Here is a 20,053-nt window from a genome sequence, read left to right on the forward strand (position 1 = left end):
TCTCAAATTTCCTAAGAAACTTAATTCCTCACAGCAATTTTATTTACCACAATTCTATTGGATGACAAAGACTTGAAATGACAGAAGATCAGTCATTATAATGACATAATTGGTGTTTATACATGTTCATGACACGTTTGGTACTTTATTTATTTATTTATTTATTTATTTATTTATTTATTTATTTTTTATGTTTGGTACTTTAAAGCATGCTTTTATCCATTTATTTTATAAACTTTATGAAAAAAATTACTGTTATTATCTTCATTTAACATGTGAGGAAATTGAAGTTTTGACTTTAACAAACCAAGTATTTTCAGCCATATTTTCTGAGTCTCCATCTCACAGTCTGAAATATTGGGTTGTGATACTTATTTCAACAAAGGTAAGACAAAAATGTTCTATGCAGATAGTGAAAGAACAATGGCAGCTAGCTTTTCTGATGTGCTAGCAACAACTTCATAGAACAGGATGTACACTTTGTTCTGGATCTTGGAAGTTCAATAGTTACAGTGAAGAGAGGGTAGCATTTTATTTTCAACATTTCTAACAGCTACTATAATGCAGCCACATGTTATGGTCTTAAAAATAGTAAGTTGCTAGCACTTGCTTAATATTTACTATTTACCAGGAAAACTTATAACTGTTTTACATGTTTAATTGATTTAATTCCCATAACAACTCTGTAAGATAAGTGTTATCATTATCCCTGATATAGATGAAGAAATTGAATAATCGAAGTGAAGTAATTTTGAAAAAGGCACATAGCTAATAACTTATAGAGGTAACCTGCTCCAGATTCTCATGTGTAACTATGGATTTAAGAGAAAAAATTAACAATGTGCAGAGTACCCTGCACATTACAGGGTACAAAAAATTAAAAAAGCCCAGTGCAAACTGAAAAAATATAGGAAGAATATGTGAATTACAAAGGAACTTGTTTTTGTATAAATATTGTTTAAGTTATAGTAGTAGTTTTTAGGCCTTATGGGATATTGGAATACTGTAATGTCTGTATACATATGTATAAAAATAAATATTATTAGTAGTCACCATAAATTATGGGTGAAAGAAATCATTAGGTCTCTTACAAAGGAAATAAAATCCTTATTTTGAAGAGCTGTTAAATTACTTGTAATATGCAATAGCATGAATAGTGTGTGTGTGTGTGTTACTACATTCTGCAAGAATGTGAAAGGAAGACAAAACAAACAGATGGTGATGAAATTGAAAAAAGAGCTAAGTTAATTTCTTTTCCTTCTCTCTGGGAGTTACTTGGACATTTCTTGCGAGGGACCAAGCATAGACTCAATTATGTCAGTGGCCATAGAACTAAGCTTGACTTTGTAGCAGATGAAATGGAATGTACAACTATATTTAAAGCAACTTGAAGGAAGGGGGGGTCACATCATTTTTTCACTAATGTGTTCCTAAAACCTCACACAGTGCTTAGCACTCAAATAAATATAAGAATTAATGCAATCAAGAACTAAAAGAAGTTTGAGATTCAGAAATATGTTTTCAGCTGCCATGCTCTAGAATAATTAGATTGGAAAAACAGGTGAATCTCTGTCATTCTCTAGTTAAAATGACTGAACAGAAAAATCACAAGATTCAATTCTGTTAGTATAGTCATCTGCTATACTATATCACTTACAATGCTATACACAAACACGTATAACATTTATATGTAATTAAATTATTCTAAAATGTGAAGGCTTAAAAATAATGTAAAATTTTAATAAACATTTTATACATAATAAAATAGTATAAATAAAGAGTAATTGTAATAAAACAATTCAGAGGGAATAATGTATAAATTACCTTGGTAAATTATCATATGAAAAACAAAAAATTTCAAAAAGGAAAGAAGTAATCATTGATAGAGAAATGTAAAAGGTAATAAGTTGATATTCAGTTTTTTCAGTTTCTGTTGTGCTATTCGGTGTGACTATTTTCCATCTTTTTTTCCTTCCTAGTCATTATACATTTAAGAATAAAATATCTATTTTTACTCCTTTCTCACCCCTAATAATTGGCGAAAATTTTGAGAAAATAAAAAAGCACACTAATTCCCACAGTTGATAATCCTTACAGATTTCTTTTGCCTCTGCTTATGTCATGCTTCTTCCTGAGGCTGAATTGTGTATAGAGGGATCAATTACAGAGAAAAGCTGGGATGACAGTCTTAAGTCTTCTGTGGCTTGATTATATCTAACGTTTCTTAGTTAAGTCAGTGAGACACTCCCTCCAGGCATGGATCATTGTATCATGAGCATCATTGGAAGGGAGAGAAAGACAGGAGGGAGAGAGAGATGGAGGAGAAGGAGCAATGATACTTGCACTTACTGTATAATTTGGTATTTCTACAAACAGTGAACACCTGATAATTTTTAAATAGGTCACGCATGTTTGTTTCTGCTTGACAGAATTGCTTAGAAAGAAAACATATGAAGGTATATTCAATATATAAACAGTGTTGAAATCATGCTCCCTTTTTGAGGGTGCTAACTGAAAGATAGAGAACAGTTATTATGTGTATAGTGATGTAACCAAATATATATATATTATATATATATATTAATCTTCTAGAGGTTTTAAGAATACTCTCTACATCCTAAAATAAGAGATAAATAATTTTCATCTTAGATTATCCTGTTGCTTCACTCAAATATTGTTTAATTCAGCTTTATTCAAGTCTTAATGTTTTAAGAATTTTTAAGAACTTTATATCGTGTTATATGAAGTCATTTAAAGTCATAAAAGTTATTTTTGGCACTAAGCAATTTTGTTATTGACATTTTCTAAAAGTAAAATAAGCGAAGCATAAGCAAAAGCACAGAAACATCATACATAGACATTAAAATAAATAATTGATTATCATGAGCCAAAACAGGGAAAAAATGAAAGAAACTTAAATCAAAAGAACCTGTTGGTTTCTATTTCTTTGCATCATAGAAAACTTTTAGTAAAGTACATAGATTTCTAAACCTGCCAAACACCTTATTGAGAAAATGGGAAACTACAGCTAGTAGCTTTTGTCAGAATGAGAATAAGAGCAAGAAAAGCTCCAGCTGTTGTGTATATTATATTTGTAAGAAGATAATTTGTTATGGCTTATTTTTTTTTACCAGAGCAGTCACCTAATTCAGACAATGGCTAATGGATGTCAGAATTCTGATAAGAGATTCAAAGAGCCAAGTAATATAAAAATTGAATTATGCTAGTTTATTAGACTCTGAATGATAAAATATATATATATTTTAAAAGGCTTATGAATGATTGAGGTTATCCAAACAGTGTCAGCCTATTAATGCTGCAAGTCTTCTATAACAAAAAGCTTTGGATCTATAATACTGTATTTGATACCACCTGGGATCTAAAATTTGCAGAAAGAATTACATCTAAAAATTCCAAATGCAATTGACTTCAGTGATTGAACCTAAAATGAACTTGAAATCTTAGGTAACTGGATAATTTGTTCTACTTCCTTTCCTCTGATGCTCTACAAAAAATGCAATATTTTAAAATATGTTAGACAATCTTAAAATGCTCAATTTAAAAACTGTTTTCCCACAACAGTCTAGAGGATTCAAATGTGAAGTTCAGCCATTTGAACATAACAGATACAGTCATTTTTTTGTAACTATGCATTGAAATAAAGTAAAAGTAATTGACCTGTGAAGCCCAATTCAATTCAATAAGAGAAATACCTATTAACTATAGATATGATATACAAAATTAATGCATGGTAATTATGAAAAACTGTTTATGTTAAAGAATAATTTGCTCAATCTACCAATAAGTATGCTTCCCTATGCTCTTAGGATAATTTTGTTGGCTTAAAAATACCAAGTATACAGAAGGCAACTTTTTGTTGAAGGCAACTATCATATATTAAAATACTTTTATTAGAAAAGCTTTATTCCTATTTGTATCTGACTAGTCATGGCATATGAAGGACATACAAATATTCTCTTCCAATCATGGAGCACTTACCAGAGGCTTACAAAGTATTATCAAGTCTGATCTTTTGTAAGATTTTTTTCTTCTACTCAGGATAATGATTTCTTTACATTTGGATATATGTCCTGACGTGGAATTGCTAGATCATATGGTAGCTCTATCTTTAATTTTTTGGGGAGGGTCCATAATGTTTTTCATAGTCACTGTGGCACTACATTCTCACCAACAGTACACAAACACTCTTCTCCATATCCTTGCCAGCATTAAAAGGATTTTATTTATTTGGGGGGGGAGTTAAGCAACGAGCGGAGTGGTAGGGTCAGAGGGAAAGAGAGAAGCAGACTCCCTGCTGAGCAGGGAGCCCAAGGCCTCAATCCCAGGACCCTGGGATCATGACCTGAGCCAAAGGCAGACACTTAACCAACTGAGCCACCCAGGCACTCCATCTCTTGTCTTTTTGATGATAGCTATGTTAACAGGTGTGAGTTAATATCTCACTGTGGTTTTGATTTGTAATTCCCTAATGATTGTTGATGTCAAGCATCTTGTCATGTAACTATTGGCTACTTGAATATCTTTTAGAAAAAAAAAATGTCTATTGAGGGACTTTTCCTATTTTAAAACTTGATTATTTTTATTTTTGCTATAGAGTTGTGTGTTTCTTAACATATTTTGGATATTAACCACTTATCCAATGTGTAGTTTGCAAGTACTTTGTTCTATTTCATAGGTTGCCTTTTTGTTTTATTTATTTTATTTCTTCTCTTCCTGTGCAGAAGGTTTTCAGTTTGATGTAGTCCTGTTTATTTCTTTTTCTTTCAAGATTTTATTTAAATTCAAGTTAGTTAACAGTGTGTGTAGTATTACTTTCAGGGGTACAATTAGTGATTCATAAATTGCATGTAACATGCAAAGCTCATTACCAAAAACGCCCTCCTTATTGCCCATAACCCATTTATCCCATCCCCCCACCCACCTCCTTCCAGCAACCCTTAGTTTGTTTCCTATAGTTAAGAATCTCTTAAGGTTTATCTCCCTCTCTGTTTTTATCTTATTTTATATTTGCCCTTTTCTAAGTTCATGTTTTGTTTCTTAAAATCCACATGTGAGTTGAGTCATATCTTTCTCTGATTGAGTTTTTTCTCTTAGCATAGTAAAATCTAGCTCCATCTATGTCATTGCAAATAGCAAGATTTCATGCTTTTTGATGACTAATATTCCCTTGTGTATATATACCCACCTGTTCTTTGTCCATTCATCAGTCGATGGCCACTTAGGCTCAATATTGACTCTGCTGTTATAAACATTGGGGTGCATAGGCCCTTTTGAATCAGTACTTTTGTATCCTTTGGGTTAATACCGAGTAGTGCAATTGCTGGATCATGGGGTAGTTCTAATTTTAATTTTTGGGGGAACTCCCTTCCTGTTTCCAGAGTGGTGGAATCACTTTGCATTCCCACCAACAGTGTAAGAGAGTTCTGCTTTCTCCCCAACATCAAGTGTTTCCTGAGTTGTTAATTCTAGCCACTCATACTGTGTGAACGGTGTCTCATTGTGGTGTCAATTTGTATTTCCCTGATGATGAGTGATGTTGAGCATTTTTTCATGTGTCTGCTAGCCTTTTGTATGTCCTATTTGGAGAAATGTATGTTCATGTCTTCTGCCTGCTTCTTAACTGGATTTCTTATTTTTGGGGTGTTCAATTTAGTAACTTTTTATAATTTTGCATAATAGTGCTTTATCCAATGTCATTTGCAAATATCTTCTCCCATTCCAAAGGTAGTCTTTTAGTTTCATTGTGCAGAAGCTTTTAATCATGTTGAAGTTCCAGTAGTACAGTTTTGCTTTTGTTTCCCTTGCCTCCAGAGACATATCTAGTAAGAAAATACTACAGACGAAGTCAAAGAGATTGCTGCCTGTGTTCTCCTCTAGGATTTTGATGGTTTCCTATATCACATTTAGGTATTTCACCCACTTTTAATTTATTTTTGTAATGGTGTAAGAAAGTGGTCCATTTTCATTCTTCCACATATTGTTGTCCAGTTTTTCCAACACCATTTGTTGAAGAGACTGTCTTTTTTTCCATTGGTTATTCTTTCCTATTTTGTTGAATATTAGTTGACCATATAGTTGTGAGTCCATTTCTGTATTCTCTATTCTGTTCCATTGATCTGTGTGTCTGTATTTGTGCTAGTACCACACTGTATTGATCACTACAGCTTTGTTATACAGTTGAGTCCAGAATTATGATGCCTCTAGTTTTGGTTTTCTTTTTCTGGATTGCTTTGAATAGTTGGGGTCTTTTGTGGTTCCATACAAATTGTAAAATCTTTTGTTCTAGATGTGTGAAAGATGCTTGTGGTAATTCGATAAGTATTGCATTGAATATGTCGATTGCTTTGGATAGGGTAGACATTTTAACAGTAGATGTTTTTCCAATCAATGAACATGGAATGTTTTTTCTTTTCTTTGTGTGTTACTCAATTTCTTTCACAAGTGTTCTAGAATTTTCAGAGTACAGGTTTCTTACCTCTTTGGTTAAGTTTATTTCTAAGTATTTTATGTTTTTGGTGCAATTATAAATGGAACCGATTCTTTGATTTCTCTTTCTACTGCTTCATTATTGGTATATGGAAATGCAACAGATACATGTACGCTGAATTTATATACTGTAAATTTGTTGAATTTGTGTATCAATTCTGACAATTTTTTGGTGGAGTCTTTTGGGTTTTCTATATAGAGTATCATGTTGTCTCTGAAGAGTAAAAGTTTGACTTCTTCGTTACTGATTTGGATGCCTTTTATCTCTTTTTGTTGTTTAAATCCTGAAGCTAGGACTTCGACTATATTGAACAACAGAGGTAAGAGTAAACATACTTCTCATGTTCCTGATCTTAGAGAAAAGCTTTTAGTTTTTCCTTGTTTAGTATGATATTCACTGTGGGTTTTTCATATATGGCTTTTATGATATTGAAGTATGTTCCTTCTGTCTCTACTTTCTTTGAGTTTTTATCAAGAAATGATGCTGTATTTTGTCAAATGCTTTTTCTCCATCTATTGAGAGGATCATATGATTCTTGTCCTTTTGTTTATTAATGTGGAATATCACATTGATTGATTTGCAGTTATTGAACCACCTCTGCAGCACAGTAATAAATTCCACTTGATTGTGGTGAATGATTCTTTTAATGTACTGTTGGATTCAATTAGCTAGCTTCTTTTTGAGAATTTTTGCATCCATGTTCATCAGGGATATTGGCCTATACTTCTCCTTTTTAGTGGGATCTTTGGTTTTGGAATCAAAGTAATTCTGTCCTCATAGAATGAGTTTGGGAGTTTTCCTTCCACTTCTATTTTTTGGAACAGTTTGAGAACAATAGGTATTGACTCTTCTTTAATAGTAATTTTATTTATTTATGTCCTAATATTTTTTGACATGAAAAATGATATTATTGGCCAATATCTATTATAAATCCAAGAACAGTTTTATGTTTTCCATTATTTTACCATAATTCTCAAAAAAGACTGTATTAAATATCAAAGTAAAAAAAAAGAAAAAAAGAAAAAAATAAATATCAAAGTAATATTCTAAAAACAATACATCACAGACAAATACACCTTATTCCAGGAATGCTGGTATAATTTCAAGTCAGAAAATCTGCTTACATAGTAACCACACAAAGGTAATAATAGGAGGAAAACAATGCAGTCTTCTCAATAGTTGCAAGTTGAGACAACTACTTTCAGGATCATAGCTTGGCAACATTCCTAACGACCAAATCTGCTACATCATTTCCTGAGTACAGGAAGAATGGTGAGTTTTCTCATACAATCTTTTTTGTTGGTTTGGTTGTTGTTGTTTTTTTTTTTTAATTTAAATTCATATAATTAATATATAGTGTATTACTGGTTTCAGAGGTAGAGATCAGTGATTCATCAGTCTTCTATAATACCAAGTGCTCATTACATCACATGCCCTCTTTACGGTCCATCATTCAGTTACCCCACCTTCCCACTCCCTTCCCCTCCAGAACCCCTGTTTGTTTCTTTGATTAGGAGTCTCTTATGGTTTGTCTCCCTTTCTAATTTAATCTGGTTTTATTTTTCTCTCTCTTCCTCATGATCTTGTTTTGTTTCTTTTTTTTTTTTTTTAAGATTTTATTTACTTATGATAGTCACAGAGAGAGAGAGAGGGGCAGAGACACAGGCAGAGGGAGAAGCAGGCTCCATGCACCGGGAGCCTGACGTGGGATTCGATCCCGGGACTCCAGGATCGCGCCCTGGGCCAAAGGCAGGCGCCAAACCGCTGCGTCACCCAGGGATCCCCTTGTTTCTTAAATTCTACATATGAGTGAGATCATATGGTATTTGTCTTTCTCTGATTGACTTATTCGACTTAAGATAATACTCTGGTTTCATCCACATTGTTGCAAATGGGAAGATTTCATTTTTTGATGACTGAGTAATATTCCATTTTATATATCACATCTTTACTCATCCATCTATTGATGGATATCTGGGCTCTTTCCATAGTTTGGCTATTGTGAAGATTACTGCTATAAACATTGGGGTACAGATGTCTCTTCAAATCACTACATTTGTATTTTGGGGGTAAATAGAAGTGCAAATGCTGATTCACAAAGTAGCTCAATTTTCAACTTTTTTTGGGAACCTTCATTGTTCCCAGCCACTGTTTTCCAGAGTGGCTGCACTAACTTGCATTTGCATCAACAGTTTAAGAGAGTTCCCCTTTTTCTGCATCCTCACCAACAACTGTTGTTTCCTGTCTTATTAATTTTAGCCATTCTGACTGGTATGAGGTGATATTTCATTGTAGTTTTGATTTGTATTTCCCTGATGCTGAGTGGTGCTGAACATCTTTGCATGTGTCTGTGAGCCAGCTGGATATCTTCTTTGGAAATATTTGTTCATGCCGTTTCTTAAATAGATCATTTGTTTGGGAGCTTTTGAGTTTGATAAGTTCTTTATAGATTTTAGATACTAAGATTTTATATTTACAAATTTATATCTGCAAATATTTTCTCCCATTCTGTTGGTTGTCTTTGGTTTTATTGACTGTTCCTTTGCTGTGCAGAAGGTTTTTGGTTTCTCATTCCTGCTCAGAGGGTCCCCTTTAATATCTTTTGAAAAACTGGTTTAGGCATCACAATCTGTCTAGTTTTTGCTTGTCTTGGGAACTCTTTATGACCTTTATAGGTTAAGGACCTTTTGTCCCTAGTTGCTTTCAGAATTCTCTTTATCTTTGTATTTTGCAAGTTTCACTATGATATGGCATGCTGTTGACATATTTTTGTTGATTTTGAGAGGAGTTCTCTGTGCCTCTTAGACTTGAATGACTGTTTCCTTCTCCAGATTAGGGAAGTTCTCAGCTATAATTTGTTCAAATAAACCTTATGCCCCTCTTTCCCGCTCTTCTTCTTCTGGGACACCTATGATATGGATATTATTTCACTTTCTGAAATCACTTAGTTCCCTAAGTCTACCTTCCTGATATAGTAGTTTTCTTTCCCTCTTCTTTTTAGCTTTATTATTTTCCATAGTTTAGTCTTCTATATCACCAATTTTTTCCTCTTCTTCTTCCTTCTCATTGTGATTACATCCAATTGGTTTTGCATCTCAGTTATAGCATTTTTTATTTTAGCCTAACTACTTTTTAGGTGTTTTTTTCTCTGCCATAAGGGTTTCTCCAGCATCTTATATGCTTTTTCATGTTCAACTTATGACTGCTGTTCTAAATTTTGTTCAGAATATTGCTTATATCTGTTTGAATAAATCCCTGGCTGTGATTTCTTCTTGACCATTCTTTTGAGGAGAATTTCTCCATCTTGTCATTTGGCTAAGTTTCTGTCTTTTGTGTGTTTTCAAAGCTTACTATGTTTCCTGCACCTGAGAATAATGCTATATTAAAAAGTAGTCATACAAATGTCTAGGGGTTGGCACTTTAGGAAGTGTTTCTGGTGTATGCTGTGTGCACTATACTGTTGCATTTGGGCTGCTCTTTCCTACTATTCAGTCTTCTGCAGAGTTCCTTCGTTCTTGCATGAGGTACTGTTTGGATGTTTAACTAGGTATGCTTTGATTTATTCATTAAAATAAGGAAAAGGAATGAGAAAAAACAAGTAGGGAATCAAAAACTATAAGCCTGATCCTGAAGGAAAAACAAAGAAAAGAAAAACCTGATCCAAAAAAAAGATAAAGGAAATTAAAAACAAAAACTATAAGTCTGATTCTAAAGAAAAGGGAGGGAGGAAAAAATAAAGCATGCTCCTATGTAGACCAGAACTGCAAGTGACACTTTGAAGCACTCTGTGATCAGTAGACTTAATACACATGGGGTACTGCCTCTGCTCTTCTTCTGGAGGAGAGACCCACTGTGGTAATTCAGAGTCAGGCCTACTCTAGTAAATATGCACTTGGCCAGGCACAGGGATGCAGAGTTTGGCATAAGGGGCTCCTGCTTCCACTGAGGGCCCTTAAGTTGGCCTTTGAAGTCCTATCAAGATGGTGGCAAGGAAGAAAACTACACCACCCTATTCTCATCCTGACAGGGGAATCTCACATCCCTGCTGTTTAGGAAGCTCTCACAGAATAGCAGGGACCATCAGCCTGCTCTGTACGACACATACCCTGCATTTTAATTTTGGTGTGCGCTGGGATTCAAAACTCCAAATTTTAAAGGACCCCCAAACCATGTGAATCTACTCCCTCCTCTGAAGTAGAGCTTCCCCACCAGCTGTGTCTGGTGTCCTTTGTCCTAGATAAATAGTCTCATGGTGTACAGTCTGCATGGTGTGCAGAATCTATGGTGTAGCACAGCAAAAAGCAGCAATCAGGTTATCCACCCTCTGCCCATGCCTCTGTACCCTGCCAATGAAAGGATATTTGCTGGTGCCTAAAGGGTATTTGTCCTTATAGAGGCAATATATACCATCTTCCAAAGAGAAATGTTCTCTCCCAGTGCTATCCAGAAGATCCCTATACCATGTTGTGTGATCCTCTGTCAGCAACCTCCTCCCCAGGATCAAATGCCACAGCGCCAATTTGGCAAAGTTCTATACTTCCAAAACCTGTTTTGCACTGCACATGCTCTTTGCAAAAAAGCTTGAACACTCAGTACTCCCAGCTCCCCAGTCGATGGTCCAGAGAGGTTATTTTTTCTTGTGTGAACCTGATGCCACACTCTTTCAACAACTATCTCTTTCTCCCCTTTTTTTTCCATGAAAATATGTCTCTCTTCCTTCTGTGGCCCCGCAGTTTTTTCTCCCCTGCCAATTCACTTCCATGTGCCTCATACCTGCTACACTGTCTTCTTCCAACCATGGAGATCCTTCTCCCAATCCACAGAATGATTTCCTGGGTGTTCCAAATTAACACAGAATACAGCTGTGTTCAGGAACAAGGAAAGCCCAGGGTCTCCCTACTTCTCTGCCTTTAACTCCTCCCCTATGATTGTTTTAAATAGCATATTCTTCTACAGGAATATCCTGGAGATAAGACAAAATTAGAATTGTTCATACAAGTTCTGACCTTGTCAGAATATTCTGTAAGACCTAATTAGCCAAATATGTGTTTGTCTTAAATATTATAGAACTTGGATATGAAGTACTGTGGTTGGAATTAGATCCTAAGATTACATGTTAATGTGTAAAAGAGAGAGACCAGGTCTTCTGATAGCCACATTACAGGAAACAGACTCCATAATCCACAAACAGAAGCTGACTATGCTCTTCTGGAAAGGCAATCATATGAAGTACTATATTGAAATAGGACTCAATAAATATTTGTTGGGTGAATGAACAAATAAAACCTAAAAAGCTCTTGACTAACTAAAATTATTATGTTAACATTTTATAAACAAGCATGTAAATTTAATTCCTCCATAATCTTATGTGATAAACTACATGAAAAGTGTACTATAGGATTATCTATACAATACATACATATTGTATGTATATATTTTGTAGGCTACATGTACTATACAATACAATGTGTATGTATAATATATACTATATAATACTATATACACTATACAATATAGTGGCTTCACTAAAAAAGTTACAAAGAAGCACTTAATGTTGAAAGTAGAGTCACAATTACTCCTCCTCATATATCCTATAATGTCTGATACAGGCATTTCTGCTACAACTCAATGTACAACAAAATTACTGAAAAATTTTGTGTTCTGCAAATTTACAGTCTAAAAATATCAGGGCTAATGCCTAAAATGGGTTTGGAGCACTTCACTCAAAAACTATGTGATTATATAACCATAACATTAAGAAAAACAATAATTATCCTAAAACAAATACTAGCATAGTTAAAACATGTTAACTTTCTAGTGGACACAAAAATATTCAGTAAACATAAAACTTACACGTTTAAAAAGATAAGAGGCTATCATGAAGAATGTAGGCTGCTGAGTTGTGGAAACCAAGGCAAAATATTCAAAGAGGACCAAAATCTTCAGAATAAACATTCTGAAGTCCAAGGAGGCCAAACAGAACTTCTGGGAAGAGCATGACGTGAATGTCCTATGTGTATATGGTATGGTCTTCTTCATTTCTTCATTGCTACATGGTGGTACCAAATACTAATGAATGGGGATGAGCAGTATGTGATCCAAAATGATATTTGCATTACCTTAACTTTGTTCCTTGTTCACCATTTATATACAAGCCGATCAGCATTATGGAAACACTCATTGTAGTATACTTAATCTAATTTGTCCTGAAAGTATATTAATGTGTATTTGCTGATTTTCTCTGATTGAGACTAGCACATATTTAGACTTAAAATGGAGACAACTTTTTCACCAAAGAATAAAACATGAATTTTATTTTGTTGATACTATAGCAAATTTATTTATTTATTTATTTATTTATTTATTTATTTATTTATTTATTTATAAAGATTTTATTTATTTGAGAGAGATAAAGCATGAGTGCACAAGTGAGGAAGGGGGACAGGGAGAGGGAGAAACAGACTCCATGTTGAGTGTGGAGCCCAATTCAGGGCTGGATTCCAGTACCCTGAGATCATGATCTGAGCCAAAGTCTGAGGCTTGACAGACTGAGCCACCCGGGAGCTCCAATACTTTATCAATTTTAGTATTCAAGTAAAATCAACATTCTCATATATGCCCAGCCTTAGAAAAGACTTCCAGAAACCTGAACTAAAAGGAATGAAAATTATAATTTTTAATGTGATGCTCAGGCTATATGTTATTTTTCTATTAAAATCATTAGCAAATAAAACTGATTATATTTCTAGAATAATTACTTGTTTTTAAAAGACATTTAATAGTCATATGACAAGACAATAGAATAAATAAAAATGATATAAGCATAGCTTTAATGACAGATTGATGGTTAAATCTAAAAAGAAAAGTTTCCTAGAAAAATAATTGACACTTTTTGGATTTTTTTACTCTCAGGATTTTTTTTTTTTTAACACTTCCTTATTGGTAGCAGAGAAACATGATTTCTATTACATACTCATTTTCTATTCTATTTGCCCTCAAATTTACTACTAAATTCTACTTAGAATTCTACTTCTCTTTCATTCTTACTTTATAAATTCATTGCTGTGACCTCTGAATGTGTATCTGATGAGTAGATCTAGGAACATGTTTTCAGTTAAGCTTCAATGGTAGAATAAAAACAAAAAGCAAAAATTTTAGTTGAAAAATAACCTCTGGATTTTAAAATAATGAGCGTGAGTTCTTAATTGATCAAAATTGTTAAAGTTCATTCTCATTTTAAACAAATTTTTGGCCATATTCATTTTATATAAAGTTATTCTCATTTACTATGGAAAATCTATTATGTAATTTTAAAAATATTTATAGTTATAAATAAACTTTGGAGTGCTTAATAATAAATGCTCCATAAATAAATTCATCATATGATTTAACAAATATATCGGTGGGAAAATTAGATTTACCAAGTAGTTACATAGTAAGTTTTTTCTTCATGAGACACACAGAGAGAGAGAGAGAGAGAGAGGCAAAGATGCAGGCAGAAGGAGAAGCAGGCTCCATGCAGGGAGCCTGATGTGGGACTCAAACCTGGGTCTCCAGGATCAGGCCATGGGCTGAAGGAGGTGCTAAACCACTAAGCCACCCGGGCTGCACTATAGTAAGTTTTTTCATATACTTTTTTCATGCTACAAGAGTGCTTTAGTGCTTTTCTTCCATTATTTTCCCATCTAGCCCTACCAATGTTTTGTTTTAGTTGGCAAACATTTATAAATGTAGTACAGCTAAATAATTTTCCAAAGACATGAATATTTTAATATGCATCCTCTTTAATATGTTCAGAATACTTTTTACATATCTACCTACATATCAGTAAGTAGGACCAGTGGATGATTATTTTTATATAGGGAATTTTCCCTAAAAGACTGAATATATAAGGTGTAGTCATGGTACAATTTTTACTTTTCTTTATCAAGAACAATATGTGGATTAGAGCTGGATAAAGGCATTGAGAACAATTCAAGCTGTAAGATCAGAGAAGATATGGAAAACAACCACTTTTATACTTTCTCAAATTAAGTAAAGCAATTTCAAGGAATTTTAGGGCAATGGCCTTAGTTCAATTTCTTTGAAAAAAAAAACAAGTTTTATGAATTCGGCATCATAGTCAAGGGGAAAGCCAAAAAAGGTTCCAATTGATTTTGCAAGAAATACTATGGAAAGTGAGTCACAAATTCAGCTGAAGGTTAGTCAATACCAGTGAAGCAAATGTTTGGAGTCTCACATGTGAAGGTAGAAGAGGAACTAAAACTTTAATTTGTGTTATGAAGGTCTCTCAGATTATTTTGTTCTGTTTCTTAAATATTTAAAGTAACAACAAATACATTAAATATATTTTCCACATATTTCTTCCTGTGAAATGTGTTCACTCCTATACCAAAATGTAATTTGACCAAATGTTTAAGTGAATTATTTTAGTGTATAGCAAATGACAGGGGATTGTTTTATAGCTTAAATTCATGACCAAAGGTTGTAGATTCCAATATTCTGGTTTCAAACTTAGGCTTTGCATGATATAATTATTTATTTATTTATTTTTAAAGATTTTGTTTATTTATTCATGAGAGACATAGATGGAGAGAGAGGCAGAGACGCAGGCAGAGGGAGAAGCAGGCTCCATGCAGGGAGCCCGATGTGGGACTCGATTCCGGGTCCCCAGGATCACGCCCTGGGCCGAAGGCAGGTGCTAAACTGCTAGGCCACCAAGGCTGCCCTGATATAATTATTTAAACTTGGACTAGTTGGGATCCCTGGGTGGCGCAGCGGTTTGGCGCCTGCCTTTGGCCCAGGGCGCGATCCTGGAGACCCGGGATCGAATCCCACATCGGGCTCCCAGTGCATGGAGCCTGCTTCTCCCTCTGCCTGTGTCTCTGCCTCTCTCTCTCTCTCTGTGACTATCATGAATAAATAAATAAAATCTTTAAAAAATAATAAATAAATAAAAAATAAAAAACTTGGACTAGTTACATCATCTCCCTGATACTCAGTTTTCTTATTGGAACCACAGCAACAACAGTAACAACAACAACGAAATGGTACTACCTATAATTACTATGTATGTATTGAGAATAACTTGGTAATAACAGTAATATTTTCACAGTCCTGAATATTTTCCAGAAACTGATTTGTGTGTGTATACATTTGTATGTCTAATTTTCATAACAACTCTATAGATAGGTACTATTATTTTCTCCAATTTGCAAATATTGAAATAATAAGCAGAACTGTCCCAGTGTCAAACAACCGTTATTTGGAGAGGCAGGAAATGAACATAGAAGACTTACTCCAGAGTCTGTCTAGTTTCCCACTAGAAAACTAATTTTATTAAGGAATTTACCTATGCCAGAAAAAATTTAAGTACTTAATAGGTATTGGTTCAAAAGATCAGGCTAAGACAGAATTCTGGGAACATGGTAACCTAGTCGTGCTTTTCTCTACCTCCACTTCTCCCTTCAATCCATTTTTCATTCCTGATTCAAAGGACTTCAAGGGTCCTTAGGCAGCCTCACGTATCAGAGAACTTGGGTTCTGGTGATTTTAGTCTTTAGGCAGCCTTACGTATTGGAGAATTTGGGTTCTGATGATTTTATGCCAGTGTAATGGTCTAGTCAGTGTGCTGATCCAAGAATTAAAAGATGGAAAGCAGAGCAGTCTGGGTGGCTCAGCGGTTTAGCGCCGCCTTCAACCCAGGTGGTGATCCTGGAGACCCAGGATCAAGTCCCACGTCAGGCACCCTGCATGGAACCTGCTTGTCCCTCTGCCTGTGTCTCTGCAACCCCCCCCCCCCCACCGTGTGTCTCTTGTGGATAAATAAACTAAATCTTAAAAAAAAAAAAAATAAGATGGAAGGCAGCAGGTGCTGGAAGGCCTGACCATCAGAGTTCTATACCTTCCCAAGTGATATTACTGTTATCATTACTCTATTTCAAGTGGGGTTTTTTTGTGTGTGTGTATCCCTAGTTTTATTTTACTGGGTTTGTATTTATTCTAATTGTGAAAGACTGGAGTCACTTAGGAGATTTTTAGCTTTCCTTCATTGACTCACTGGGGCTCACTCAGGTCTGATGGATGGCGCTGGCAAGACAGATGGTCATATTTCTATATCTGTCATATTTCACACACACACACACACACACACACACAAATATATTTGACTTCAAATAATAGAGTAATTGAATAAATGGAACATGAGTACCAAATGAGATATCTTGACATGGAAGGCAAATAGTACATGCGAAATTCTAATACTATAATTTTTTAAATCAAAGCTAAAAAGTACTTAGCGTAAGACACATTATTATTTTGTGTAATTAATCCTAAGAAAGAATAACTCTTTCCATTTAAACCATGACATATATCATCAATTGTAAGATTCATTCCAATTTCAAAGAGGTTAAATGCAAAAAAAAAAAAAGTCTAAGAACAAAAAACGTGGTAACATATTAGCATTATCTCTTTAAATTAAATACAGAGTAACAGAGTATTTATGAATAGGAATGGTGAATAAATGACAATTTTTTCAAAAGTCTCAGTTCTCAGTTGAAAAGACAGATTTAAAGAGAAAAGTAAGAAAGTGATACTATTTTAAAGGTTTCAACTTTAGGTAACTAAAACATGTTACTGGTGAAAACTGTATCTGGACTGCAATCTTATTTTGAATTGTTCGTCCCCCTCCCCACAAAGATTCTGATTTAGCTGATCTAGGGTGAGGCCTATAACTGGTATTGTTGTTGTTGTTGTTGTTGTTTTTTAAGATTGTATTTATTTATTCATGAGAGGCAGAGACACAGGCAGAGGGAGAAGCAGGCTCTATGCAGGGAGCCCCTCGTGGGACTCGATCCCTGGTCTCCAGGATCAGGACCTGGACTAAAGGTGGCGCTAAACCGCTGAGCCATACGGGCTGACCCGATTTTTATTTTTATTTTTATTTTTTTTATTTTATTTTTTTTCCGATTTTTATTTTTAAATTTAAAAGTGATATATAGGAGCTGAAAATAAAGTTATGGCCACAGTCTGGAAATTGCCAAAGAGATTGGTGAATCTGAATAGTTATTTTTGGGAATAAATTCTACAATCTAAATGTTTATTTAATAAATAAAATATGTGAATGTCCACTTCAGTAAGAAAAATATGAATCATTGAATAATTGTGTTGATACATTTGATTGTCTATCTGAAAGACATATGTCACATAACATAAGATATAGTACTAATGAGTAAAACTAAAATGTTAAAAAAAAAAAAAAAACAAGAACATTTACCAGGAAATTGAGGAGATTGCTCTTACAATATAGGAGAGGAAACCTTCTCAACTAAGATTAGGATCCCAGATATTATGAGAGACAAACATATTTATATTAAAATAATTAATTGCATGTTTGCATCATAAAATATACCTTAAAGAAAATCACCAGAGGGATCCCTGGGAGGCTCAGCAGTTTGGCGCCTGCCTTTGGCCCAGGGCGTGATCCTGGAGTCCCTGGATCGAGTCCCATGTCAAGCTCCCGGCATGGAGCCTGCTTCTCCCTCCTCCTGTGTCTCTGCCTCTCTCTCTCTCTCTCTCTCTCTGTGTCTATCATAAATATATCTTTAAAAAAAAAGTCATCAGAGATACCATAGAATTTAGGAAAATATTTATAATGCTAAACACATGTGTGTTCAACATTTATAGATATTGTCAGTGAATGCAAAAAAAGATGCTCAACTTTACCAATATTTAGCACATTAATTAAACAAAATTTATAAAAATTTAGAAAAACATTAGATTCTAATTCTGCCAGGAACTTTTATCAGTGACAGAAATATAAAAAAATAAAGACACATAACAATATCTATAAATAATCAAATCATATGCCTTTTTTTCCTAATTATTTAATTTTCTTTTTCATTTGAGTATAACTGATGCAATGTTACTTTAGTTTCAGGTATAAATCTACTGATCTGGTAAGTTTATACATTATGCTATACTCATCATCAGTGTAGCTACCATCTGTAAACCATGCAAACATACTCTTTGACCAAGCAATCTCTTTTGATAAATCTGTGCTTAGGAATAAATCATGTATAAATATATATATATATATATATTATATACATGTATAAACCATGTATGTGTATATATATATGTATATGTATATCTATATTTTGTAGTTTCCTATACATATTTATTACAGCATTGTTTATATTGGAAAAAAAAGAAGTTAGGTAAAGGTAATAATTGAATAGTATTATGTCAAGTCAATCAGATCAAATATTATGTTGAATAACAATTTATTATCTAATAACTTTAAATCACATTATTAAAGGGAATGGATTAGAGCTCTACCAGTCACCCTGGGAGAATTTCCACTAAATTGTGTTAAATGAGAGTATCAACTTATGTGTATAAGTGTGTGTGTGTGTGTGTGTGTGTGTTTCAGTATAGGAGCATATGACTAATAGAGAAACACATTTATTGAAGGGAGTTATCTAGATTGCTAACATGGATTATGTTGGAGTTGGCCTTGGAGAGGTTTGAATGGAGATGCGGTGGAAACTAAAGATAGCGTAGTCCATTCTCTTTGTTGTCCGCTCAACATTTCATTCTTCAATTTAGTAGCTGAAACTGCTGTATACTAATTTTCTCACCAACCATTATGGCTAAAGTCGAGGCACATGACCCAATCTCAGATAATAAAGGGAAATTTAAGATGGCACTTTTTGAAATTATTTTCTTCTCTGTTAAGAAGAGGTTCATGGGAGGAAGTGCTCACCTTTTTTCAGGAATTGTTTGTTGATGTGACACCAGAAACTGCTGCAGCCATGTTGATGTTGTAACAATTAGAGGAGAAAGTGACATCACTGGTAAAATAAGAGCAGAGGAGGAGGATGGGAAGAAAATATCAATGAAACAATTAAGTTAACCCTAGAATCTGCCCGTTTTTGGTCTCCCTGTTATGTGACGTGATAAATACTCATATTATTTAAATCTTTTTAGTTGATTGAATATAAAAACATGATAAATGTTTCTTCAGGAATAAAATGTACAGGAAAAGAAAAGAAAGAAAAGGGAAATGTGTGAATTGATTACATTTAGACGTTATTTTTACATTATAAGTCTGTATGCATATATAAATGCAAAATTGAAAGGTATTATTTTTAACCATTTAATGGAACCAGAGTACTAAAATAATTGATATCAAAAGCAGAATAAATCAGAAGCCAATTTCAAATAATATATTCAATTCTGGCTAGTGATCAATTTTTTTTTTTTTAATCTCAAATGTTTTTACTTCCTTTCCTCATTGCTATAGGAAACTACATTTCCCATGCTCCCTTGCTTTCTGGTTTCCAGATTGTTTAAGTCATTAGGTTCCACTGGTAGAATATTTGAGGATGGAAAGAAAGGAAGAAGGCAAAGTATTCCTCTTTGTGGTGCTTTCAGTAGTGGATTCATTGCCTTCATGGCCCCAGTTCCCATTCACTAGCCCCCTTCTAGTTTTAACTCTTGCTGTGGTTTCTGGGCTATGGGAAAGCTACTTACCCTTGGTGC

At 34.1% G+C, this 20,053-nt stretch overlaps 2 long non-coding RNA genes across 2 annotated transcripts in view; one reads left to right on the top strand and one right to left on the bottom strand.

The window, feature by feature from the left end:
• The window catches only part of LOC144287532 (uncharacterized), a 150,673-nt gene that overhangs the window by 121,809 nt on the left and 8,811 nt on the right, over positions 1-20,053 (top strand). The window lies entirely within an intron of this gene.
• LOC144287535 (uncharacterized) overlaps positions 19,179-20,053 on the bottom strand; it is a 115,703-nt gene continuing 114,828 nt past the window's right edge. The window contains exon 4 of the long non-coding RNA XR_013355320.1: positions 19,179-19,362. This is a non-coding gene — a long non-coding RNA (uncharacterized LOC144287535). The remainder of the gene's footprint in view (positions 19,363-20,053) is intronic.

This window comes from Canis aureus, chromosome 17, assembly GCF_053574225.1.
Source record: "Canis aureus isolate CA01 chromosome 17, VMU_Caureus_v.1.0, whole genome shotgun sequence".
Classification (NCBI taxonomy): domain Eukaryota; kingdom Metazoa; phylum Chordata; class Mammalia; order Carnivora; family Canidae; genus Canis; species Canis aureus.